Here is a 27546-nt window from a genome sequence, read left to right on the forward strand (position 1 = left end):
CTGAACGCTCCGCGCTCGGAAAGCGAAACAAGAAATAACGTGCAGGGTCCGTGCAGGTCCGCACTGCAACAAGGCAACATGTGTACGCCTAAAAGCCCCGAAATTAAATCCAGGTTGATCCCAATTTAAAAGAGGAGAGCGAGGGAGCGGGAGCCGGCTCTTTGAGTGGGTGAGAAAAAGAGGGGAAGAGATGAGTAGCTGGTAATTATTGAAATATAAGGATGAGATTAATTCAAAGGAAACAAACTATGAAAACAATTGGAGCCGAGTGAAAAGCAAAACCCAGATTAGAATTTGCTTGTGGTTTGTTGTCTGTCTGCTTTCTTTCCTCCTCCCCACCCATTGTCACAGTGCAAGGCAATGGGATTTGCACACTTGAGGTGTAATAGCATTACTGCATTAATTAAAATTTTCATTTCACGTCCAGATTGTTTACTTATCTGCTGGAAACATATGTCGGGAGAAGTTGAGATTCTGGATTCTGCTCCGCTGCCCAAGGTGCAGCGCAGTACAGGGGGGGAGAGGATGACTTCAGATTTTTTTTTCATTGCATCCTCCAGCCTTATCTCTCCGCTGTAAATTATAAGGAGACTCCATTGAACTGAATATGAAGATTATATTTGCGAGCGGCGCGTCCTGGAGCGGCCCCGGTCCCACTTGGAAATGAAACAAGGCGCCTTGCCGGCCCCCGAGCCCCCCCTCTCCTCCCTCCCCGTGCGGCCGCAGCCCCCCGGGACCGGGGAGGGTCCGCGTGGGACCCCCCGACCCCCGCTGGGTGCCGGGGGAGGGCGGGAAGGAGGGAGCGAGAGCCGCGATGCTCCGCGCTCCTCCCGCGGGGTCCCCTCGCTCCAGCCCGGGAGGCGGCGCGGAGAACCGGGAGACTCTCCCCCCTCCCAAAAGCTGCCCTTTGGAAAGCGGGCCCCCCAAAAACACGGCCGGGAGGAGGGGGCAACCCCCTGCCCTGGCGGCGGGACAGCGGCGGGGTCGCGCCGTCGGTGCGGGCGCTGCGGGGCCGCGGCGGGGCCGGGGATGCTCGAGCGGCCGCAGCGCTCGGTGGGAACCGGCTGTTTATCCGCTCCCCCCCATCTCCCCCTCCCCTCTTTTTGGGGGTGTTTAATTTTCCTATTTTCTGCCCTTTTTTTTTTTTTTTCTTTCCCTTTTTAAGAGCCCCCTGAGAAGGCAGCGAGGTGCCGTCCTCTCCGCCGGGTCTATCTGTAATTGAATCTAGGTCAGTTATTCTAAAGCATGGGAGAGGCTGATTCCCTCTTTCCGACATCAGCCCGGAATTTGGGAGGCGGGAGGGGGGGAGGAAAGGAGGAGAGGGGGGTCTTGCAATTTCATTTAAAATGTAATGGTGGATGAACCGATAAGCAAATAGGGGGAAAAAAAGGCTCTGCTTAAAAGAAAAAAAAAAAAAAAAAGGCATGCTTTTAATATGCTTCCAGATGGGGGGAAAATGATTTACATGGGAGTTTATTTCCTCTTTGCTGATATGAAAGAATTACAGATACAAAACCCACTGATCTATAGAATAAAAAAAAAAAAAAAAGAAAAGAAATGTTATTTTCCTGTAAAGGTATCAGTTCATTTATATTCATTTAACCATCCATCCATCAATTCACTTTCTCACTCCCTGCACATTCTCTCTGCCTCTGGTAAACCTACCCCACCAATATACTTTTCTAGAATATACAATGAAGTTTCCTTAAAAAAAAAACCAAACCAGAAATGAGATGAGATTCAGCTAGAAGTAGGTAAAGTGAAGTTTCCCTTCTCCCCCCCCTCACCAGCTCCTATTTTATGCTACAGACTTTGAGCAAATTAGCAAAACGAAAAAGAAAATGGTTTAGTTGGGAGGAAAAAAAAATGTCTGTGTATATCTCTGAATAATATATGCAACATAGATGTTCTATATGTGTCTATATGTATATATATCTAACAGAGAGAGAGCGGAGTTTGTGTGCTCAACATGTATGTGCTGCGTCTCTGTGCTTCTGTGATACAAACAGTTCATTCTCTGCCTCTAAAATAAAAATATACACATATTGTACAGATATTTACAGCATTCATATATCCCAAGTGCACGGACACAGATTTAAACACACACCCAGGCTGTGCGTGCCGGAGATATGCACGATATATGTGGTGCCCACGCACATGCAAAGGCAACATCCCTCTGAACTGGAGCAGAGCCTTTGGATTTAAGCAGAAAATATTTCCCCAAGTGTCCTTTGGGAGCGGAGAGGCACATACGGTGCTGGATGGCAGTGGCTCGTATTTTGGGTCGTGTATTGGTGTCGATATTTCGAGTCAGCCCGGCGGCCTCCAACCTCCCGAATCCAGGGGCCACGGCTGTGTTATTCTGCGTTTCGGACGGTATTTAAATCTGAGGTTTAATTTCCCTTTTAGGAGTAGTGACTGGAGGGCAAACCCCTCTCGTTAACACCTCCAAGGATTAAAACAACCCCCCCCCCCCGGCTGAGCTCTTCCCGGTGGGGACAGAGGTGACTTCTTTCTTCCCGTGCTCCCGGCGTGACGGCCCTTCCTCTCAGGAATAGTTCCAAGGAGGACGAGCCCGTGTTCCCAAAGCCAGAGGCTGCTGAACCACCCGGCGTTTCCCGGAGACCTTCGCCGAGGCTGGAAGTGGAGGGGTGTGGAATAACTTCTTTTTCTGGTTTGAATGTAGTAGCAACAGCTGTGTAAGAAGTTGCTTCTTTTATTGTCAAGAGCAGGTAAATAGAGAGACTGCCAGATATGGAAATACCTCTCTATACAGATAAAATATATGTCTTTATCTCCAGCTAGATACGGATATGGATCCGCACGGAATTTTCCTCGCGGCCGCCTCAGCCGGCGCTCGGGGGGGGGTCCTCGCCAGCCTTTTTCAAAACTCCAGGTATAAATAAAGGCAGCAGCCAATCACCCCCAGATCAAAGGAGCTGGTGACAAGGCAGGTGGATCCCTGCCCTGCGCAGGTCCCCCACGCAGCCCTGAGCCACATCAAAGGCTGCAGTGCCCGCGCTCGCACCCGCAGCGACACCTGAAACGCTGCTCCTGCCTCGTGCTCCCAACCCCACCTGCACAAACACACAGTCACATCACAGCACAATTAACAGTGCTATCACCACCAAGGACTCGGAAAGGAAAGGCTGTTGAAAGAGAGTTCCTCAAGATAATCCTTTTAAAAGGTTCCCTTAAAATGCAACCACTAGCGGGGAATAAGGCAGGTTTAGTTCCAACAGCTTAATACCTCTGGGTAGCAGAGTTTTAGATCTTGTTCATGCCTTTCCTTTAGTAGTGGTTTGACTTTTGATTTGGGACTTGTGCTTTTTGGAGGATCTCGTTGCTCTTGTGGTTCTCAAGAGAGAAGGTCCTGGAGGAGGCCCAGCCCGGCTCCCCTTTCCTGTTGACCCGTCGGGGACTCACATCCTTGTTTCTGTTGGAAATCAGAGGTGGTCACATCCTGGCTGTGCTGGTGTCCCACGCTTTTGTCTAATGACCCATTTGAGCAATTTTCAGGGTGCTGCTTAATTTGTTTTTTTCTTACCCTGGATGATCCCCCAACTCCTGGGCCATGGAAAGGGGTCCAGCTGCTGCCCAGCTCTTTCCTCGGCGGTGTCACTCCACTCCTCCGTGGTGCTCCAAGAACTCCTGTGTGGCATCACTGCCAGGGGGGTGAGTAAATCACTTTATTTTTGGATTTTACAAATGATGTCTGTGTAAAATAAGGCAAACTGCATGTCTAGGGGGATAAATAGGCAACAGTGGGCTCTGCCTGATGCTCTCCCCAACCTTCTTCCTCAGTCTCTCATCCCATGAGCTCTTCCCATGGTTGTTTTTTGCACCCTCACATTTCTCAGGCTGCGTGGAGAGGGCAAAAGCTTGAGAAGCTGGGACCACACAGCAGAGCAGATCCCTGTTAGGAAGCCCTGGGAGCACCCAGCCTTTTGCTGTCACTGCTTGTCTAGAGCTTCCAGCCAGGATCCAGCCTGCTGGTTTGCAGCAGGAAAAGTTTAGATTGGTGAAAAAAGCCATCAAATTGGCATAGAAATAAGTGAGGGCTTTAGGAGCAAGAAACGATGGACACATCTCCCCAAGAGCAATGATTAAAAAATTCAAAATGAAAAAAATGAAATTCAGTTAAATCAGGTATTTTTTACTCCTTTCTCTTACAAGTGTGGACAGTCCTTCACACTGTCCCACTGAGTGTCTCTGTTGGTGACAGGTTTGGTGTCCAATCTCTCTAACCCCACAAGGCCTCTGGAAAACCAGGGATCTCCATTCCCAGCAAGGTGTGGACCCAGCTGTTTTGTGGCAGTGGTGTTGGAGGGCAAATCAGGTTGAGAGCAATGTAAAAGGTTTTTTGGGATGCTCCAGCTGGCGCTCGGAGCTGATCTGGGAGTCTGGCACTGGCAGGGCTTGCCCAGAGAGGTCAGATGTGGTGCCACCAGTGCTCAGACCCTCCCTGTGAGGGACAATGGTGACACATTTTGGGTCTCCCAGGGGAGCAGGGTCAGGTCCTGGTGGCTCAAATGATCTCAGCTCTGCAATGAGGCTGCAAACACGGGAAACACGGAGCTGCCGCTCGTCACCCGCGGGGCAGCCGAGGGCTGGCACTGGCACTGCCTGGTGGGACGGGCAGGGAGGGGGAGGCAGCACCAGAGGCCACCTCTGAGGACACCCAGGAGGCAGAGGGGGTTCTGTCCATCACTGATGAGCTCTGTGTCCCCGAGGGCTGAGCTGGGTCTCCGTCACCCGTCCGTGATGAGCTCTGTCCTCGTGGTCCTGTGGTCCTCGTGCTGTTCCCCAGCAAAGCTTCCCAATCCAGACCCCCTCTGCTGTGAGGGACTAAACTGCCCTTCACTCCCTGCTCCTCTGCTGTGAGGGACTAAACTGCCCTTCACTCCCTGATCACCCAAATTTTATTTTTCCCGGTTTATCTTTTATCTGTAGCTGCACTAACACATCCAGACTTTCTTCGCTGTTTTTTTTTTCCAGCAAGGTTACAGACCTCTGGGTTTGAGTGTTTAATTGTTTCTAATTCCTCCAAATTTCCAGGTAGGCATTTTAATGCCTGCCTCCTTCCTTCCCTGTGAGCTATTAACACGAGGCATTTTTTTTTCCCTGACATAGACAAGGGTTTTTCCACCTCTCCTTCTTCTCCATCCAGCCCCACTCACACGGGAACTCCCCCAGCAGGCAGTGAAAGGAAAAAGGGAATTAGATCTTTATCAGAGCCTTACTTTCACCCAAGATTTCCTTAGAACAGTAAGTTGAGGACAACAGAAGCCAAACAAATGATTTCTCTTCTACCTGGAAATAATCCCCCTGCAGCCAAAAGTATTCCCTCTCCTCCTCTGGAGACAAGCTGGAGGTGGTGTGACTACAAGTCCTTCTCTTGGACGTACCAGCATCACTCCCTTGTGGTGGTTTGATTTCACTTGTTCTCTCCCTGGCCACAGAATGCCAGAGAAGACAAAAACTAAATTTCTAACTGGAAAAAAAAAAATTAAAAAAAAAAGATAGAAAAATAGGGGAAAAAAATTAAATCCCAGCGTTGCTTCGAATCCCTGCCAACTTCTCAGGCCTTCATAACTCAGCCAAAAATAAGGCCACAAACCCATTTTTCTTCATTTGCAGGTCACCTTGAAGGGTTGATGAGGAGCTCTTTTCACAACGTTTCTTTCAAGAGGGTTTCAGTGAGGAAAGCAGCAGCGACTGAAATTCCCCCTTTCCTTACAGCTCCTGAGTTTTCTCTTGAGGGTTTACAAACACCTGGACAATTCCCCATCCTGGATTTTCCACTCCATTGTGGCAACACGATCTGACTCGAGGTACTGCAGAGGTTTGGCCTGGACGTGCTTTACCATAACTTTTTAACCACCCCTTGGCCTCCCAGCCCACATGTTCATGTCCAAGTGGCTGCAGGGCTGGAGGAGATGCCCACAGAGAAATGGGGGAGCCTCCGTTTTCCGCAGCCCCTCCGGGAGATCTCCAGGATGTTCTGGCCACAAGCACCTTCCCAGCCAAGCAGCTGCATCCCAAAGCATGAGAAGGAGGTGCAGATTAGAATGAGGAGTTGCTCTGATGCCTTCTCTCCCGGGGGCAGATGGTGCTCAGTGGCATCAGCGTGTTTCTCTCTGTGCTCCTCCATGAGGGTGAACCATCAGGGTGGGACCAACTGGGGTCCCACAGGTCCCTTCCCTTTCAGGGGTACTGGGAGCAGCCTCTGCCTGGAGAGAAACCATCCAGAAGGTCAAACTGTATATGAGCTTTAGTTTAGAGAATTGATAAGTGAGGAGAAAACCTTCCCCTCCACCCCTCCACCTACACATGTACAGACACCCCCCCCACACATGTATATAAACAGATCTCTTTAAATTTAAATAGATTTATGCCCAAGGACAGGAGGGTGGATATGAGGCCATTACAAAGAAAGAAGATGTAACACACCCTTATGCTCTTTTGTGGGGATTAAATCTATAGCAGGTTGCAGCCAGTGCTAATACTCCTATTAATTTCTATTTTTCATTGTTGTTTTCACATTTGTCAGGCTTTGATGAAGGGATAATGAAGGGAATGGATGTTAACTGCAAATTAATCATCCCTGCCTTGAGAGCCTAACACGGGTTCCTATTTGCTCACCCTCTTCACACTTCCTCCATCCCTCCCAGCAGCACCTGCTGGAGGCTGTGACAGAGCAGAGAAAGAAAGGAAAAGGAAGAGAGGGAAACCTTGTCTGAGAAACTTCCAATGCTCCTTGAAATTGCTGAATTTGAATTGTAAGAAAGCTGAGGAAGTTGAGCCCATGCTGGTTTTGCAAGGGGAGCTTGTCGGGAACCACGTATTGACCATGGGCAGGTCGGACCTTCAGTTGTGTTCAACATCAGAGCTTTTGGGGGGCTGTGTTTTAGCTGGAATGTGTCTCTGGCCATGGCAGGGGGTTGGAATGACATGATCTTTAAGGACCTTTCCAACCCAAGGCATTCTGTGCCTCTGTGGCTCTGTGGTTGATGCTCGTTGCTCAGGGAGGGACAGATCTATTTGTGACGTATTTACAAATGTTCAGGCTTGTTTCCTTGCTTGCTTGCTTGGTTTGCAAACTTTCTTGCTTTGCTTTGAGCTTGATGTCCATGAGCCTGGTCTTGTTGTGGTAGCTGGTGTTTGGGAGGCTGGAGGTTCCCTCGTGCCAGCATGGATGGGAACAGACTCGGGGAAATCCCAGTTCCCCCAGTCCCGTGGGAGTGAGGCAGAGTCAGAGAGTGCCCAGCCCTGGTGACACAGCAGCTCATGGATCCCCAGTGACACAGCAGCTCATGGATCCCCAGTGACACAGCAGCTCATGGATCCCCAGCCTGGATACCCTGCCAGCATCCCCTGGGCCAACACTCCTGCTGGTGAGTTGTGTGAGCTTTGAACTCCTGTTTTTCTGTCGTTGGGACTTTGACCCAGACAAAGCTGGGACTCTGGGCTGGGGTGTGTGGTTTGGGATGAAGCAGAGCTCAGTTCTGTGCACACAGGCCAGTGGAGTTTAACCACTTGGCCTCCTTCTGTGCTTGAAGGAGGTAACAGTTGTAGATTTGGGATTTATCACTAATTGCTCATCCTTGTGGTGATCACTTGGGGCCGTGTTCCGACCCCCACGGATTTCCTTCCCTTCCCCTTCCCCATGTCACAAGGTGCTGCAGATCTTTGCAGCCAAGCCCATCCCTGCTGGGGCACCCTGGGGAGTCACCAGTTCCCTGCAGCACCAGCACCCAGACCTGGTCCTCATTTCTTGGGCATCAATGTGACGCCCTGCCCAGCTCCCGAGGTGCTTGGACATCCGTGGATCTTTTCCTTTACCTTTGCAGAGAAGGAAATACTTCAGATTGAGGTCGGGCTGACATGTCCAAGTGATAATTTCATGTGGCTGTACCAGCTTTTCTCAGGGCACACACTGGCAGTATCCTCCAATAAAGGGGTGTCTGCCCCAGAAATACAGAAAACTTTCAGTGCTCTTAAAAATGGGTGTTTCCTGGACAATTTAGTGCTGCCCAGAGCAAGTGGACACTGTGGAATCATTCCCAGAATGATTAGGGGATGCTTAGGGATTGCTGCTTATTTGAGAGGAGGCACTGTGGAGTATTCAGGCATTTCTTAAAAGACATTTCTCCCAGCCTTTGTCCCTTCCTTTTATCACCTTCCTCGTTGCCAGTCCTTGGCACAGTCCTCCTCTCTCTTTTATTGATCAAACACTTGATCAGTTGATTGAGTAATCACTTGACTGACTCAGAATTTTTACCTATCTGTCCCAACGCTATTTTTTTATCTCCCCAACCTAGGTTTATCACTTTTTGCAGTGCAAGGTTTTGACAATAAAGCATTCCCTGGTCATTGTCCTTCCACACCTCTCCCAGGATCCCATTTCTCCCGTGATCTCCATGATTCATTTGGAGGCACTGGGGGACATGTTTCTGCACAGCTCCTGCTCTCCTGCTGCACTGAAAACACAGCCAAACCTCTTCACCTGCCTGCCTCACACTCTACCCTGTGTTTGGGTCAGGGCAAGCAGAAATCTCTGTTCAGGGCTCCCTCCCCTGCATTTGGCTCATCTGGATTAAATGCAGAACTTTCTCACTGCCTCTTTCCCTCCTCTCTCTCTCTCTTCCCTTCTTCCCTGTGCCTTTGCCCTCCCAGTGAGTGCAGGGAACGCGTTTTCTCCCCGGCAAAGCTGTAACTCCGGGGCTTTTCAAAGGGAAGGGTTTCATTCCTCACCCCCCATCCCCACCACGGGCTCTCCAAGCTGAAACCTCTCCATTTGCTTTGTGGGCCACGGGAAAAACAAAGCTGTGGAGAGGGCCCTGAGTATCCTGGAATTCCCTTCCCTGTGGCACAGCCAACTAACACTCACCTGCGGCCCCTCGTGGGGCTCTTGCACGAGGCTTCAAACCGAAGCGGTTCTTTTGTTTTGTCTCCAGCCCAAGAATTGATTTTTTTAATAAGCAAACCCAGAAGTGCCTCTGAAGGATCCGGGCTTGCCGTGGGTGTGCAAGTTCGCACTTTCTCACGTGGTGCCCGAGCTCTGCAGCTCCTGGGATTAATGAGGGGCCAGTGCAGTCCTCGCCTTCCCCTCTCGCAGAGGCAGCAGAACCTCCAGCAGAGCCTCCCAGAGCCTCCCAGAGCCTCTGCCTCTTCAGCCCCTTCTCCAGGCACCACGTGCTCGTGGCTGCTGCGGGGAGAGCTCGGGGAAGGGGGAGGGAGGCTGCTGGGTCCCGAGCCCAGCACACCTGGTTTGCTTTCCTCACTGCCCCATGGCTGAGGGAGCAGCCCACGCTCCGTGTGTCCCCTCAGAGCCAGCTGATTCCAGCCATTTGTCCTTTGGGATTCAGCCCCACCTTGCTGGTTGTCTTGCAGAGGTCCATGTCCTGCTGGTCCTTCGAGAGCTTGCCCACCCACTGGCACAGGGTGCCCAGAGAAGCTGTGGCTGCCCCTGGATCCCTGGAAGTGTCCAAGGCCAGGTTGGACGGGGCTTGGAGCAACCTGGGCTAGTGGAAGGTGTCCCTGCCCGTGGAAGGTGTCCCTGCCCATGGCAGGGGGTGGCACTGGGTGGGCTTTAAGGAGCCTTCCAACCCAACCCATTCCATGAGTGGAAGCAGCAGGGCCCTGCCTCTCCCCCCGTGGCAGCGCTGGGATTTGGATGTGATGGGCGCTGCCGTCAGAGCCGTGCAAACTCCCTGGCACTTCAGGATCCTAAGTCACACAGGCTTGTCTAAAAATAAAATACAGGCTCTGAAATGTCTCAGAGCAGTTTAGCTCATTTTTTTTTTTTGCGGGGAGATTGGAGATATTCCTAAATGGAATCAGGAATGAAGGAAGCAGCCGGGTACATTTTAATTCTAATTTTTCCTATATATCAAGCGTTAAATTAACAAGCGAGGGAGAACAGCACTGAAGAGCTCTCTGCTGTTTAGACAGGCATATCAGGATCAAATTACTCTGCTTGCCCGTGGTTTGTCTGGATACTCCTGGAGCTGCACCAGTAAAGAGTATAATTGGGCTGCTATTTGAGGCTTCAGGTTTGGTGCTGCGAATCCTCCCCTCTGACTATGCAAGGGTTGCTTGATGGCATTAGGGAACTCTTCCCTGGAGGTGGTTTTGACCCAGGCAGGGTGCAGAGCTCCTCAGAAGGTGAATAAAGAGAGAAGGGGCTCAGGAGAGAGACTTTTATTTGTAATTGTGAGAGTGGTTGGCTCAAATCATAGAATTACAGAATCCCAGGATGGATTGGGTTGGGAGGGACCTCAAAGTTCATCCAGTCCCACTCCCTGCCATGGGCAGGGACACCTTCCACCAACCCAGGCTGCTCCAAGCCCCCTCCAACCTGGCCTTGGACACTTCCAAGGATCCAGGGGCAGCCACAGCTTCTCTGGGCAACCTGTGCCAGGGCCTCCCCAGCCTCCCAGGGAAGGATTCCTTCCATATATTTAACCTAAATTTCCCCTCTTTCACTTTGAACCCTTTACTCCTTGTCCTCTTACTCCAGTTCCTGATGAAGGGTCTCTCTCCAGTTTCCCTGTAGCCCCTTCAGATCCTGGAAGGTGCTGTGAGGTGTCCACACCTTCTCCTCTCCAGGCTGATCAGCCCCAGAATTTGTTGTCTGTCCCCAGTAGCTGTTGTTTGTCTCCAGTGTTGGATGGAGAGAGGTTTCCCCCCAGCAGGGAGGTCTGAGGGGCACAGGAAATATTTGGCAGCCAAGAGGATTGTTTGTACTTCTGAACAGTCAGAGCAGCCCACAAACTATTCCAGTGCCATCCTCCAGATTTAATTCTCCTTTTCTACAGTAACAACAACCATTGCTGCTGTTGCCTTAAACTCGGAGGAACTGAGCTTAAAATCAGAATGCTCTTCAAAATCTTTATTTGCTTCATGATCTTTCATTTGCTGGTGTACTGAGGGGCCCTGAGGTCTTTGGATTGGTTAACACCAGCACATGTCACCCCAGGGCTGGGCACAGCTGGGCTGTGCCACACACGTGCCCCTCGACTTCTCCTGGCTCTGAGTGAGGGCCTGGCATTGACTTGCACTGGAGCTCAGTTATAAAATGCTTCAGTGCACTGAATGGGTTTTTTTTTTCAGTCCAAGTCCCAAGAGGGCTCACTCCAGATATCCCCACTCCATGAAATATTGTCTCTGCAGCCAGAGAAAGCAATCTCTGGAGTATGAACCTTGGAGCAGAGGAACAGGTTATTTCTCAGCAAGCTTTTGATGTTGTCAAACCTCCAATCTTTGGGGGTTTATGGGCTTTGTTAATACATGGCACTGACTCGGGACACAAAATGCCTAATTTTCACCAAATTCACAATTATCCCCTTGCACTGTTCATGTCCTACAGCTGGGGGGGAAGTGTCACTGTTCCCATTGTATGGATGGGGGGGTTGTGCTGCACAGAGAGGCCTGGGAAGTGCTCCCAGGTTTGCTCTTTGTTGCTGGATCCCTCCTGCAGTGCCAGTGTGGTGAAGGGATGTGTGTGTGCCCATGTTTTTGTTGTGCTGAGTGGCAGACCTGTTGCTTCTCCTTGTTTTTAAGGTCTTCTGGCTCCCTCAGTGGGAGCATTTCCAGAGGAAATCCAGAGAGCAGAGCTGGGAAGAAGCAGGAGGAAGCTCCACCTTTTCCCAGTCAGTGTATTTGGCCACAGTGATGGGCCCTGAGACCGTCCCAGTCCTTTGAGGAGCATTTCCAGGTGCCATTCACTGCAGCAAAAGCTGGACACCCCACCCAGCTGTGGGGACAAACAGCCCTTGGAGTGCCCCAGGAGTCCTGGGGAACCAGCTGGATGTGCCCAGGGGTGCTGAGGACACAGGGAAGGCAGAGCAAGGAGGGTCCAGAAAGGCTGCAAGGAGACAGGAGCAGAGTGAGGGGATGGAAACAGGGACAAAGAGGGAAATGCTGCCTGCTGGGTGGGCTGACAGCTCCACCTTGCCAGCCCTTAACCCAGGGATGTTTGGGGCTGTCCCTAAGCTTGCAGGCAATGACTGTCACTGGAATTAACCCCATCATAAGTAGGCCAGAAGCACCAGGACTGGGTGGAATTCCCAGCTGACTCCTCATTTCATGTCCCCACAGAACTCTGAGCGACCACAGGGATCTGGAGTTCCTGAAATCTCCCTTCTTTCCCAATCCATCAGACCCTCCTTGGGCTTATTTGTTCTTTGCTCACAGTTCTTTACAACTAGAAAAATCACAGAGGGAAAAAGTGGATATTTTCATGTGGGGACACTCCCCCCCCCCCCCCCCCCCCGATTTTAAATAAAAATCTTGACTTCTGCAAATTTCCATCAGTTTTAGGGAAGCAGCACTGCCTGTTCTTTATGGAGAAGTGTGTTGGGGCTGCCCACTGTGCTCTCATGTGGGAAGACTCCAGGACTGAGGGGGAAGAAGCCCCACAGACCCATCTGCTCAAACCCAGCAACATCTGCTGAATCAACAAAAAGCTGAAACTCAAAACCAGTTCCCAGGTAAGAGGTGTGAGGGCACAGTTCTGCAGCAGGGGACCTTTGCATTTGAAAGGTTATTTTCCAGCCTACTCCTCCAAAACCCAATCCACTGGATGGTATCCCACTAGTCCTTGTTTTCTTTTGCCTTCCCAGCACACTTGGACACACTGCAGAGGCTCCAGAGACTCAGAGGAGGCAGCAGGAGGTTTGGATTTCACTTGCCACTCTTTCCTGGCTAGAGAGTTGTCCCCTGAGAGCACATGTAATGCTACAACCCCCCTGTATTTGCTGCAACGTTGGGAATTAGCAGCAGAAATCCTGATGCTCCCGGTGAGGATGCCACGGATTCTGAGCAGCCTTGCCAAAAAATTCCTCCCCCGTTGCCCTCCCGCTGCAAATATGTCATTTTGCCCCGATGCCATCACTGGTTGCCTCCATCCCAACCTTCTGGGCAGGTTTATGACTGGAATTAAGAATGTATTTTCCTATCTTCCATGTTTCCCCAGGTCCCTGAAGGCAGCGGGTGCTGCTGGAGAAGGTGGAGCTGGAGATGACACCACAAGAGCCACTGGAGCACAGTGCAAAGAGTCTCCTCTCCCTGACCTTGGGGCATGCTCAGGTCCCAGCTGGATTTGTATCCCTCAGGCAGTTTCTGTCCAGGGGAAGCACGAGGAGTCCCATGTTGCTGCAGGTTGGATGTCCTGGGAGCTGGGGAGGTCCCAGCTGGTTCCTCTTGTTGCCACACACTGACCTGCTGCTTCTGTGGGAGCTGCATTCCCTCAGAGACATCAGTAGCATCCAGGAAGTGGCTGGTTTTCCCCCAGCTCCCACCTTTTTGGGCTCCCAGAGCTCCCATTTAGACTGCAGAGAGCAGGGCAGCAATGTTTGTGAGCTGTTCTAATGCTGGGTTTAGCAGTGTAAGTGCTCTCAGCATTCCACTGAGCACGTCCCGTTCTGTCCCTCATGGAATGCCCGTCTGAAGGGATGTAATTCCAGCTTAATTCCAGCTTCTACCTCTCCACACCATTATTTACAAGCACAGTTCCATGCCCCCATCAGGCCTGGCTGGTGCCACCGCTGAGCAAAATGTAGTTAATTTGGCACATGCCATATTTGAACCATCCTGACAAAACAAGTGTTGGCATCTCCAACAGGCTCAGGATCCCACAATTGCTCCCTGAAGGGCTTTGGAAGGGAATTCAGGGAGTCATGGGAAGCTGTGGAACCCGAGGAGATCATCATGGGGTGGCACCAGTCCCACAAGGGAACATCCAGCAGGACCACGTGGTGTGTCCCTGGGAGGGCTGGTCATGGTGGCTCCCTGGTCACTGCTGGAGAGGGGTTTGCTGAGTGCACCCACACAGGCTGCTGGCTGGGCACAGGTTGCCCAGAGAAGCTGTGGCTGCCCCTGGATCCCTGGAAGTGTCCAAGGCCAGGTTGGACAGGGCTGGGAGCAACCTGGGACAGTGGAAGGTGTCCCTGCCCATGGCAGGGGGTGGAATGAAATGAGCTTTAAGGTCTCTTCCAACCCAACCCATCCTGGGATTCTGTGGGTCTGCAGCTCCAGATTTAGGTGTTGGCCAGGGCTGGGGATGATGCCACGAGTCAAGGGAGCACCACAAGAGCAGCCTCCTCACAGGGGTCTGACTCCTGTAGCCTTTGGCCATCCCAGCACAGAACCCCTCAGGGCCAGGGAGCTCAGCTGAAGGTGTGACAGCGTCTCAGGGGAATCACCTGATCTGCTGCTCCTCTTGAACTGCTGCATCTCCTGCTCTCAGAGGGCACTGGAAACATCTGTGAAAAATCAACCCCGTGTGAGGTGAGGGATTCATTCCTGCTGCTCCAGGAGGCTGGAGGAGGGAAGATTTCATGCACTGCTGTAAGAGCCATAATGTGGTTTTGAAATACACACAATTATTGTGCCTCTGTATGAAGCAGGGACGAGAAAGCCCCGGTTCCACGAGCTGGGTGAGGGCCCTGACCCCCCTCATTAGTGCTGCTGTGTGCATGCAGTGAGTGCTGCAGTGAAGGGCCCGTCACGTGCCTGCTCTGCTGAGGAGCCTCCAGGAGACATTCCATTGGGAGGCACAGGCTGATGAGCTGCAATGTGGGGAACCTCAGGGAACCTTTCCCAGCTCAGTCACAAGAGCCAGCCCTTGTGCCACACTTGTCACCAGCACGTGTGTCCAAGTGCTCCACAAAACGCTGCCTGGGGCACTTCCCTGGCACAGATGGGTCAGGAGGGAGCAAAAAGGCTTCCCAGGGCAGCCTGGGGGGGCAGATGTGGAGATGGGTTTCTGTGTCCAGGAACAGTATCTTTGGCCTCTGTGTTCCAGCAGATCATGGAGAGATGTAAAAGTCCTGGAGAGCAGCAAAGCAGCCCTGGCCCCTGCAGCCCAAAAGGCAGAAATAAATTTGGTGTGGTAACAATCACAGAATCACAGAATGTGCTGAGCTGGAAGGACCCACAAGGACCACCCAGTCCAACCCTCAGCCCTGCACAGGAACATCCCCCAGAGTCACCCCCTGTGCCCCAGAGGATCAGCCAAACCCCCCTGGAGCTCTGGCAGCCTTGGGGCTGTGCCCACTGCCCTGGGGAGCCTGGGCAGTGCCAACCACCCTCTGGGGGAAGAACCTTTGCCTGAGATCCAACCTGAGCCTGCCCTGGCACAGCTCCAGCCATTCCCTGGGTGCTGTCCCTGGTCCCCCCAGAGCAGAGCTCAGTCCCTGCCCCTCCTCTGCCCCTGCCCAGGCAGTTGGAGACCAGCACTTCATCTGCTCCTGGGGGGATTTCAAACCCCCCTGTTGTCTCTGGGGAGGCTGACAGTGCCTCCCTCCAATCTCTTGGAAGATGGTCACCCCTTTGCCTTCACCAGGGGTGCTTTGCTCTGTGAAAATCTCCACTTCCCACTTGTCCTCTGCTCCTTTTACTGCAGGAGGAGCTGCAGCGTTTCCAACACTGCTGCCCTGCTGCCCTGCTGGGTTTGAGCAGCCCCTCCAGCTCCACAGATCATCTTTCCTGCCCCTCTGCCCTTCCAGAGGTACTGAAGGCTTTGCTGCTGTCTCCTGCCAGGGCCAGCATTTCCCAGAGTTTTCCCTTGGGGCCCAGGCTCTCTCAGAAACCAGGAGATGTGGCTCATGGCAAATGGGCTTCAGCCTTTTTGCCAAGGCCATCAGTTCCTGGACATTGATAGTCTGAGGCTGCCTTGTCCAGGTGGAATGTGCCTTCTGCACTCAGGAGCTCCAAGATTTAAACCCCAAAAGTGCTAATAAGCTGAAAGAGTTGTGTTTCCCTGCCAAGAAACCCTGCTGCCTGCTTTCCTCTCTCCCTGTGCTTCTGCTTTAAATGGCTCTCCTTTTCTGTCTCCACTGTGTTGCTATAGAGGTTCCAGTTTGCCTTGAATTTCAGAGTAAGTGAATTCCAAGAGCTGCTCCAGTGGAAGCTCCTGTGAACTCCTGGTGAGGAGATCAGAGAGGACATGGGAGATCCTGGATATCACAAAAGCAGCAGAGAAGCAAAACATCTTCTTGGGGTTCCTGTGGCTGAGTCCATCTGAAGTGATGTCCTGTGCACCAAACTGCTCCAGCTTGGCCATCCAAGCACCAAAAGTTGTTCCAGCACCAGATTCAGCCAAAGCCCAGCAGGGGTGTTGGGAGAGGGTGATGGGGAGTTTTCTGCCCCAATGGCCAGGCAGGACAGTGATTCCATGGCTTTATTTGGGCTCTGTTGTGCCTTGTAACGGTGAGAAGATGATCCAATCTCTTGTCCAGTCTCTCAGCTTGCTGGGGGAGGGGGGGGATGGAGGCTGAGGAAACCCCATGAGAAAATGTTTACTACCCTAAACACTGAGTGAGGTCTCTCTAATGGAGGATTTAATCTCCAGGACATTGTTATCTCTGCGAGGTTTTCTGTATCTTAGGCACTCAATAAATGATTGCTGAAGTAATTCAACATTCTCCTCTCAGTCAGAAAACACAGCACCATGTCAGGGATCCAATCACACTCACTGAGCAAACAAAACCCAGGCAGGGTGGGGACAGAGAAGACTCTGAAAGCAGGTCTGAAACACAGGCCTGGAGCTTTGGAAGGTGGTGGGAACACCGTGTGGCTGGAGATGGCAGGAATGAGGTAAACAAGAGCTGCAGGAAGTCACCCACAGGGAAACGACCTCAGAACCATTCCTGGGATGGTAACTTGGGGTTGTGGTGCTCAGCTGTGCCATGGAAACATTTCCCTGGCTCCCCAACACTGAAAAAATCATGTTTTCTGTCTCTCCATGCCCAGGGACACTTCCCTGGGTCCTGCATTCTCCCTGGAGAGCTGTGGAACCCCAAGGTTCAGGGAGATGCTGACACCCAGCCCGGCACCTGCAATCAGGACACACTGATCCTTCCTTGTCTCCATCCCTCCCTTGGTTCCCTTCCTGGGATGGATCCACTGGATCCTCCTTTGGCCTGTCCCCCCCAGCTCTGTGTGTCCCTCATCTGTGCTGCATTCCCACTGCTCCCAGCCCAGGCTGGGTGGGGCTGTGCCCCCTCTCCAGCTCCATGCCACGATGCCCCCTCACAAGATTTTTTCCAGCCGTGCTGTATCTCAGAGCCCTGGAATTGGAGGTCCCAGGATCAGGTGGGGATGCTGCCACTGTGGTCCCAGGGGGTCTGACTGCAGCTCTGTCCTCTGCTCCCTGGGAGATGTAATTCATCCTGTGCATCGAGCACTTCCATTCTGCCTCTTCAGACCTGGGTCAGGTTTAATACAGTCTGGGAGAAAGGCTTAAAACAGCAAGGTTTGAGATTGAATTATGGTCTAATCTGCCTCTAATAGAACCTGACCAGCTCCATTATTCACTGTCAAATCACTGCATTTGCTATTAAAACACAGTGTGAACTTCCCTAATTTCTGTCGGGTTGGGACCATATCCATCATTCTCGCCTGCACCGACACCAGGGTAGTGCAGATAACACAGACAAATTTAATGTGCTAAATTCACCTTAGGAAGCTTGTTCCAGCAGTGCTGGGAAGGGAGGGGCTGGGCAGTCCTGGGAGGGAGAGGATGGATGAGAGCAAGCTGCAGTTTGACATTGCAGGAGGGAATGAGATTGCACGGGGCCTCTCCAGGATGGGGAGGTCTCACTGGCTGTGGATGTGACAGCCTGACCCAAACTGTGCCCACAGGGAGGGGACACAGGAGGGACTGATCCCATGCCCAGGGGCAAGAGAAAGGGAGAGGAGACCCACAGGTTACACCACCCTTCCTGCAGCCAGCACACCTTAAGGTTGCAGCCTTTTTCTGTTGGAACGTGTTAGAAACCAGGCTGTGCTTTCTCCCCAGTGATGCCACCCTGGGAAGGCAGAGGTGGCACATCAAACTCTTTGCCTTGCCCACTGCTTTGCATCAGCCCTCCACATGGAGGGCAGATACTCCTTGAGAGGGGGAAAATGGAAATATATGTTTGCAGCATCCTAAAGTGGCCCAGGAAGTCCCCAGCAGATTCCTGGGGTGCTGAACCAAGGCTGCCTGACCCAGTTCAGAGCTGGGCCTGCCTGTGCACCCTGAGGAAGGCCCAGGCCCTCCAGTGAGTGAAGGGTCACAGGAATCAGCTGGCATGGAATGGGGATCCCTGCCCAGCTCCTGCAGCTTCAGATCCCACAAGCACAAACTGAGGATGCTGAAGGAAACACTGTGGGGACAGGGACAGCACAGGGTCCCTTTGCCCTTCTCACAAGCTCCTCTGGAGAGTGGTGATGCTGAACGAGAACAGATTTGTGGTGCTTGATAAGGACAATCCTGACACCTCCTACGAAATATTTGGGCTGGGTTTGCTCAGGCAGAGCCTTGGCAATCACTGGGAAAAGGAAAGCAGCCAAAGCCCAACCCTCAGTGTCAGAGAGCTGGGAGACTATGAACTGTGATGGGCTGTGCATGACCAGCCCTGCCACTGCTGTGCCAGTGCCTGGAGCTGCACCCACCACAGAGCCAGGGTGGGCCCCACAGCCCTGCACCACTGAGGGACTCTGGTCATGTCTCCTTCCCTCCTTCCAACTCTTCAGGAGAGCAAGGAAGGTGAAAAACACCCACATCTGATTTTCCAGCCCAAGGATGGCCCTGGTGGCACAGCAGACCCTGAGGAGAAGGTGCCACAACACATGTGGCAATTCTGGCGGAACAAGGACTAAAAAGAGAGGTTTTTCTTCCTCTAGTGCCTCCAGCCTTCCCTCACTTTGCCTCTTCTGGGTTGTCTTTTTGTTCCTGCAGGTCCTTCATTACAAATACTACAAGGACTGCACCAGGGAATGATTCTTGCCAGGGGCTAAGACAGTGTTCCCTGGGGATGTGTCTTAGCTGGGGAGAAGAAAGGACTGAGGTCAACATAGAATCATGGAATGGTCTGGGTTGGAAGGGACCTTAAAGCTCATCCAGTTCCAACCCCTGCTGTGGGCAGGGACACCTTCCACTAGCCCAGGTTGCTCAGAGCTCAGGGCAAAGGGACCTGACTGCCAGGATCTGTTTGGAGGGAACCAACCAACTTCTTCCTGGGTTGTGCTGGTGGACTGGGATGGGGGAGGATCCCAGTTCCTTCCTGCACCACCATCCCTGTGCCTCTGTGGACACTCCTTGGCCAAGGGATTTGTTGCTGTCTGTAGCTGTGTTGACAGTGTTGGCTTGCCCGTGATCCTGGGCACTTCCCCAGGCACCACAGGATCCCACAGTGGGCTGAGCTGGAAGGACCCACCAGGACCATCCAGTCCAACCCTCAGCCCTGCACAGGAACATCCCCCAGAGTCACCCCCTGTGCCCCAGAGGATCAGCCAAACCCTCCTGGAGCTCTGGCAGCCTTGGGGCTGTGCCCACTGCCCTGGGGAGCCTGGGCAGTGCCCAACCAGCCTCTGGGGGAAGAACCTTTTGCTGAGATCCAACCTGCCCCCACCCTGGCACAGCTCCAGGACATTCCCTGGGTCCTGTCCTTGGTCCCTACAGGGAAGAGAACCCCAAGAGAAGCTTTGGAGAATCCCCAGTGAGCTCCTCCTGGCTACCCTCCACTCTGTGCTGGTGCTGGGACTCAGGACAAGCTCCTGGTGCTGCTCTGAGCTGCCAGGACGTGCAGGGGAGCAGAGACCTGGAGGGGAGGCTGCTCCTGTGCCAGAGCCAGCAGGGCTCGTGCTCCACGTGTGCCCCATGAGGAGCTGAAGGGACCCAGCCCAGGGTGTCACCTCAGCACCCATGGCCAGACCACTGCAGACAACGGGGTGACCCTCAGGGTGTTCCATTATTCATCCAGCTGGGCTCATCTCATCCATGCAGATGGTGGGAAAGGTCAGCTTGGCATTAACTGCTGAAAGGGAAGGTGGCCCAGGCTGGAAATGAGCCTGTCACACCAGAGTGGTTCTCACTGATGGTGGGTGATTGGCCATTAATATTAATTGGAGCTTTTGAGGGACACTCACAAAGGTTTGCCACGTGTTCACTGTCTCAGCAGTGTTTGCCATTGGGGAGACTCAAACACTGCCCAGAAGTTGTCCTGAAAAGGCTGAATGTCCTCCTGCAGTGGAGCACAGGGATGAACAAAGGGGTGTCCATGAGACCCCAGTGACAGGGAGCCTGTGAGACACCTCACCTTCAATTCAGGAGCCATCCCTTGGCTCCTGGGGTGGGAGGGGAATGCAGGAATCTCCTCAAACCCATCAGGATTATCAGGCAGATGTGTGAGCAGCTGCATTTCCTGCTGCTGTTGTCTCAGTGCCGGGAAAGATCCCCTGGCAACTCAGGAGATCCCTCATGGAGCCACAGTACCAGGTCTTCTCCTGCCACAGCTGACCAGGCCGTGCAAAAAGGCACCATGCAAAGAGTTTTCCTCCATTCCCAAAGAGCTCAATCACCTTTGTGTGGATCTGTGGTTTCCATGGTGCATTTCTGCCTGGCCAAAAAGAGATAACTCCATGTCTGGAGGCCACGTCCACCTTCTTTCCAACAGTGGGTTGGTGCTGCTCACACAGCTGGAGGTGGATTTACCACATCTGTGGGTTGGCTGATCAAAAGAGAAGGGGAGCCTGATGTTTCCAGGAGAACTGAGCCATGGAGGGATGATTTTTCTATCCCTGCAGTTATTGAAAAGCAAAGGTTTCTTCAGAATTTCACTGAAGAGCAGCAACAGCTTCGGCTCCACACTCCCAGGCACTGGTTTTTGGAGAGGCCAAAGCACCCTGTGGTGGAGTCAGTACTCCCTGCTGCTCAAGGCAGGTGTGCAGGTGACATGGTTGGATGAGGCACCTTGGTCTTACATGGCTGTGGGTGGTGAAAGGAATGAGCATTTCTGAGTCCTTGGGTTGACCAGAAATACTTGAAACTTTCACTGGTGTTTCTGAAAAGGTCTGGGAGGGAACACCCAGGAAAAGTCAATGTTTCCTTTTGGTCTCTTGGAATGAAAAGTTTGCCATTTGCATTACAGACACTGAGTGAGGATCAAGTGAAACCTAAAAGAAATCACCAACAGAAAGGAAGAAAACCTGTCCCTGTTAATGGGAAAGCGGGACAGGCAAACAGGCCTCCTCCCTGCAGGAATACAGAACATTCCCAGTTTGGAACTGGCCAAGAGAAATCCCAGTTAAACCCAAAAGAAGTGTTCTGTGCTCCATGCAGAGCCTGGGAATGGGCTGGGATGGAGGTGCTATCCCAGTTACTTATGTTATATCAGCTAAGAAAGGCTGGTCCAGAAAGATTTTTCCATCTGGTTTGGGGACTTTGAGGAAGATCCAAAGGAAGGCTTCAAAGCCTGCCTGGAGGGGACTGTTTGTTCTGTCATTGTCCCAGACAAGAGTCTGGTGCTCGGGTGAAGGTTTGTTTTAACAAAGCTTTTAATCTACAGGCCCTGATCGAATGGGTGGAACCAAGGCAGCTGAAGGGACAGGGGCTGGAGACTTTGACTTGGGGCTGGCAGCAAATCCCACCATCCCAATCCCCAGTTACCTCTTTGTGCCTCTGAGTCTGTCCATCTTTGTCATCACTTCTTTGAAGGCAGGTGGGGGAGCCTGCTCTGACCTGAGCAGTGTTCTCAGTCCATGAGGATGCATTTCCCCGGGCACAGAACCAACATTCCAATCCCCCTGGTTCTGACAGCGAGTGAAGTGCCCCCCATCCACGCTGGGACTGAACTGGGATCTGGCCTGGGAGCTGGAGGGGTCCTCAGGTGCCATGTGAAACCTGGACAACCACCTGCAGCAAGCCCTGAGCCATTGCTGGGCACTGGAGAAAATGGACCATGGACTCGTCCAGGTTTGGTGCTCCAGGGCTGGCCAGGGAGGAGAACCCCAGGCTGCTGCTTGTGCCCATCCTGCCAAACCTTCCCACTCAGGGAAGTGAAGCTGAGGGAGGGACAGTGGCTGCTGCTCCCACACTGACCATGTGGCCCAGAGCCTGAGCATTTCCTACTTGTGAAACTAGAGATTATGACACTAATTACAGTGAGTGTTAATTAACACCCATTTCATTCCTGGCATGAAGGGGGGCTTGATATTTTTGTGACAATCACATGTTGAGCTTTTTTTTTTTTTCCCCCAAATGCAGTGGACAGCTGTTGGCCCACCATCCCGGAAAAAAGCTGTTTAATGAGGAGCAGACAATCAGGAAAAATGTCATGGAAGAATTAATACGAGAACTACTGGAGAATCAAGGAAATCTGAGAGTCTCAGAGAATCAAAGAACAGAGTTTTTGCACAGTGGATGTTGAAACAAGGAAATCTTTTGCATGGGGAGATCCCGAGGCCAAGAATGGAGCAGGATCTGGGAGTGATCCAACATGCACAGCAAGAGCTGCCAGTGCTGGTGACAATAACTGAGCTCAAATGCAAAGGTGAGCACAAATTCACGGCCATACTCTGATCCCTGAATGTAGGAGAGCTTAAACATCACCCCAAGAATCAAGGTTTGGAGAGGGAGAACATCTTGCATCCCCTGCCAAAGCTGTTTTTTGGACAGGGTGCTGCATTCAGAGGCAAAGTGGCCATTGGTGCTTGAGCAGCACCTTTCCAAACCACCCTGCTTTGCCTGGTGTGTGCACTTGGGTGGGAGCAAAGGAGTATTTGCTGCCTGTCCCAGAGAGGGAAAGACTTGCTGGAGATTTACACCAAACTCCTTCCAGCCTGCTCAGAGCTTTACAAAGCTCTTGGTTTAACTGAGACATGAGTCCTCCTGCCCAAGCACAATGCTCCTCATGTGCCCAGGGGGGACCTGAGCAGGGTCCCAGCCCTCCCCGAGGTCCCAGCCCTCCCCAGCACCCACCCACCCACCCAGCCACGTGTGAATGCAGCATTTTCTGCAGGTATGAAGCTCCTCTGGGTTTATCTGGGAGCAGGCTGCTCTGGTTAAAATAACACTGTGCAGCAGAACAGAAAATAAGATGTCACGGCAAACTAAACATCTTCACTGGCAGGACATACTAAAGAGCTCTGGGCTGAGCAGAGAGGGGCAGGTGGAGAAGGGACACCCCATGGGGGGGTTTGCCCTGCCAGGCATTTCCCTGCTGTCATCATCCCCAGCTGGGTGAGGTGGGCACGGCCCAGTCCTATCTCCGAGGACATCTTTAATTTTTGCTCCCAAAGAATACATTTCATTTGCAGTAACATCTTATTTTCTGTTCCACTGCACAGTTTTATTGGAGTTGAGGTGGTTTGCTCCTGGCTAAACTCTGAAGAACTCTCCAGCTTTCCTTTCAGCAAGAAGAGCTTTGGAAACCCCGCTTTTATTTATTGGTTCATTTTTATTTCCTGTTCTTTTTCTGCCATGTTTAGTATGACTGAGTGACCAATTCAATAAAAAATGGAAAACTTGTGTGGATTGTGTAATAAAGCAGAGCAGGTTACTGAAGGGGCTGTATTATGCTTTCAATATTCTTTACAAAATACAGATTTGAAATAGAGATATGCTGAATGAGATGGGTGGCTGATACTTCATTTCAGTTCATATTATTGCTCTGAATAGGAACAGTCACCACTAAATATCTCCTGAGGCACTCATGGGAATACACTCTTGGGAACAGCCCCGTAAATACAACCCAGAGCCTGGAAGTGCCTCCCCTGCAGCCCTGGGAGGTGAGGCTGGAAGACCTTTGGGGCAGGAACTGATATTTGGAATGTGCAGTGCCTGGGGTGAAGGACTGTCCCTCTGGCTCTGGGGATGGAGTAATACCAACAATTCCTATGGAATCAGGGAATTGTTTAGGTTGGGAAAGACCTCCAGGATCACACAGTCCAACCATCCTCCAGCACTCACCCGTGTCCCCAAGTGTGGCTTTTAAATCCCTCCAGGGATGGAGACTCCCCCACTGCTCTGGGCAGCTGTGCCAGGGCTGGGCAATACCCCTGCCAGTGGCACATCCCCTTCCCTTCTCAGGGGAGGGAATTTCCTCACTCCTGCTACCAAGGAAAGCCCACAATTATCCCAATAAATGCAATTTTCTGCCTGTGTGCACGGTGCACGTTCAGCTGTTCTGCAGAGAAGCACATCCCAGCTCAGCACATCTCCTACACCAACACCTTCCCATCACCAGCAACTTTCTGCCCTCAATATTTGCTTTATTTCCCCTTTGTGCACATAGTTTCATTTATTTAGGGCGACAGTTGCTTGTGTCCAAGGGGAGAGGACATAATGTGGATGTTTTTTCCCTGTATTAGGGATAAAACAACTGTGTGGTGGCACCACCTCAGCAGGGGAGCACCAGTGATGTATAAGACAGTGACAAGCTTATTTTCACCTCTTTTTTATTGTGGAATCAGCTAAGACTGAGCATGGTTACACCACAACCTGTACTTCTGTGCAGCAGAGTCTTTTTGGGGTTGTTTCCAGGTGTTTTCTGCCCTGCTCCTGGGGCAGCACCGCTCTGTACAGGTAAAAAGTTCAGCAGCTCGTGGAGAAAATGTTATCCCCCAGCAGCTGCTCATGAATTCTTATGTGCCAGCAGCAGTGCATGAACCATTCTTTGTTGTAAGATAAAATCTGACAGCAAAGCACAGCTCCTGACAGCAAGATCTGATGCAATTAAGTTTCTGTGCACAGCTCATAAACTTTGATATGGCAAATAATGGCTAAAATTGATCTTAAATCCAACATTAAAAAAAAGCACCCAAACCCCCCACGTTCCACCAAATGGACTCCAGGTATCCATCTCTGCCCACTTTGTGCAGGCAGCTCATGTTTTGCTTTTAAAGACAAGTAACAGTCAACAAAGAAAAAAAATGGGAGAGTGTGGATAAATGCCAGGGAAAGGTGAATTTCCAGCAATGCAATATTAGCAAAACTGAGTCTGGACTGGCCTGGAGGGATTCCTCCTCTTGGCTCCAGCATGTCAGCAAAACCAGGCCTGATGTGCTCACCAGTTTAGATCACATTTTTAACTGGGAGGGTGCTACACACACCTTCGGGTCTCTGCTGTGCTGTATCTTTGACAAAAAACCTGATTGGGAGGAAAATTAAGGTTTTTTTGCTTGTGGGTTGGGGCCACTGCCAGCAGTGACAACAACATGGTCCTTGCTGGGCTGAGATGGGGAAAGAGCAGGAGCTGGGACTGCACAGACTTCACACTTCCCAAAGGCCATAAAAATGGTCTGTGTGAGGGTATGAAACAATAGACCTGGAGAGGGAAAGGACATTGTGGGTACTGAAAGTATCAAACCACTGAGAAGAGCTTCCTACAGGCTTAGGATAGACCTGGATAGCTTCTGTTTCTAGAACTGGGCATGGGCTGGCACAGCTCTAGTGCCTGGAGCACTCCCTGATCCCAACTTCCAGTGCAACCCAAGCCATGTGACTGCCAGCACTGGTGGAATAAGCTACTTAAAACATGAGCAAAGACACCCAAAGTTGACCAAAGACAATCCACATTAACTAAACTCATAATACCAGAGAATCAGGGGATCATTAAGGTTGGAAAAGACCTTTAAGACTATCAAGTGCAGCCATCCCCCAGCACTACTGTGTTCCCCACTAACCCACATCCCCAGGTGCCACATCCACACCAACAATTCCAGGGAGGTGACTCCAGCCCTTCCCTGGTAGCCTGTCCATGAAACACAAGGGACAACAAAGCAACAATAAAATAATATTTGGAAGCAATCCCAGTGAAAGAAGGAGCACAAAGCTCCCTGTCTCCAGGAATGCAAAATACAGGAGGATTTGCTGTCCCTGTCCTGAGTGTCCAGAGCCTGGCAGTCAGTGCATCCCCCATCCCTGGGAGCTGGGAATGACACCTGAGCACAACCTGCCTGCACACAGGAATTTCCTTCCACGCCCGAGATGCCAAATGATCCTATTACAGACTTATCAAAGCAGTGGGGATTAGCAGAGATAAAACAACTTTCAGCACTGGTCTCTGCCTTTCTTCGCTCTTTTGTTTGTCTAAATAGCTGTTTTGGTGAGTGCAGGGAAATAATAGGAGGCAATTATTGCTCCATGTAATGTTCCATGTTTGGTTTTGTAATCCTCCCCGTTCTGTTTATTCTCATTTTAAGCAAAAAAGTTCCCCCTGGAATATGCTAATCGCCTGCCTAGCTCTGCTCCCGCCCGAGGGCTCCCGGCTTTGTGTGCACCTGATGGCAGCACAAGGTTAGTGGCATCCCCAGGGCCCGGGGCATTGAATGCCCGTTGTCTGGGCTGCGGGGCCGAGATCCAGACACAAAACAGCGGGAACAAATCCACCAGCACAGGGAGCTCCCCGGCTGCCACCCCTCGGTGGCACCCGCGGCTCAGCTCCGTTCACCTTCAGGAGCGCAGAGAGGGATTTGGAACGGCACGGGAGGAGCAGAGGGAACCAGAGGGCTTTTCAAAAGCAGTTTTTTGGAAAATCTGGCCTTATCTGAGCTTTTAATCAGCTTTTAGGCCCTGAAAATGTCTATCCATCCTCTCCTTAGCAGGTGATCTCTTCCAAAATCTCCTTAGGAAGAGCTAGCAGGGGGTTCACTCACGCTTTCCTCGCCTTGTCCCTCCAGCCTTTCCTTAGGAGGAACAAGGAGATCTCCAGGAATCACCACTGTCCCCTGAGTGCTGTTAAAGGGGCTACTGGGGTCTGCAGCTATGGGATTTTTTGGGAGGGGGCAGATTTTGCCCCAGCAAATCTCTGTCATGTGGTTCTGCAGGTAACCCCGGGGATAAACTGGGGGCACACCAGCTTTTCCTACAGAATCCCCCCTTCCCTGGGAGCCCCAGCACTCTGGTGGCAGGGGATGGTGTCCCAGGAGATTTCAGAGCTGGTGCTGCCATATGGGCTGTGTTTCTGCTGACTGAGGGACTCCAGGAGGGGTCCAATGTCTTGTTGGGACTGACTGGGCCATGGAATCATGAAATGCTGTCTTCACTCTGGGACCTGGGAGCAGCTGGGCAGAGGCAGGGAAGGAAGGATGTGTTTAAACACTTTGCTGGCTCAGGGCCTTAAATGATGGGCTGAGCATGGATGAAGGTGCCATGGATGGAAGAGCCTCTGTGGCCAGCTGACAGGCAGAGCATTGGTGCCTGGGGCACTGATGCAGCTCCAAGGTGATGTTCTTTCTCCAGGCCCCTCTTGCTGCTTGGTCTGCTCAGAATCAGAGAATTACACACTGGTTTGGGCTGGAAGGGACCTTAAAGCCCATCCAGTGCCACCCCTGCCATGGGCAGGGACACCTTCCACTAGCCCAGGTTGCTCCAAGCCCCGTCCAACCTGGCCTTGGACACTTCCAGGGATCCAGGGACAGCCACAGCTTCTCTGGGCAACCTGTGTCAGGGCCTCCCCACCCTCCCAGGGAAGAATTTCTTCCCAATGTCCAATTGAAACCTGTCCTCTTTCAGTTTGAAACCATTCCCATTGTCCTGTCACTCCAGTTCCTGATGAACAGTCCCCCTCCAGATTCCTTGTAGCCCCTTCAGACCCTGGAAGGTGCTCTGAGGTCTCCACACAACCTTCTCTTCCCCAGGCTGAACATCCCCAGCTTTCCCAGCCTGTCTCCACAGAGGAGGTGCTCCAGTCCCCTTATCAGCTTCATGGCTCTCCTCTGGACTTTCTCCAAGGGTTCCATGTCCTTCATCATCAAACAAAAAAGGTACAT

The 27546-nt window shown here is 51.9% G+C and overlaps 1 long non-coding RNA gene across 4 annotated transcripts; it reads left to right on the forward strand.

The window, feature by feature from the left end:
- The first annotated feature begins 6 nt into the window (after nt 1–6).
- On the forward strand, nt 7–14410 carry LOC135419808 (uncharacterized). Of its 4 annotated transcripts, none has more exons than XR_010433158.1 (3): nt 7–7397; nt 12322–12497; nt 12630–14410. It is a non-coding gene; the product is annotated as an uncharacterized LOC135419808 (long non-coding RNA). The 4 variants fall into 4 exon arrangements; XR_010433159.1 differs by lacking the exon at nt 7–7397 and having other exon boundaries at nt 10390–12497; nt 12630–12681; nt 12983–14410; XR_010433157.1 differs by lacking the exon at nt 7–7397 and adding an exon at nt 10390–11722.
- The last annotated feature ends 13136 nt before the right edge of the window (nt 14411–27546 follow it).

The sequence above is a fragment of the Pseudopipra pipra genome, chromosome 10 (genome assembly GCF_036250125.1).
Source record: "Pseudopipra pipra isolate bDixPip1 chromosome 10, bDixPip1.hap1, whole genome shotgun sequence".
Lineage (NCBI taxonomy): Eukaryota > Metazoa > Chordata > Aves > Passeriformes > Pipridae > Pseudopipra > Pseudopipra pipra.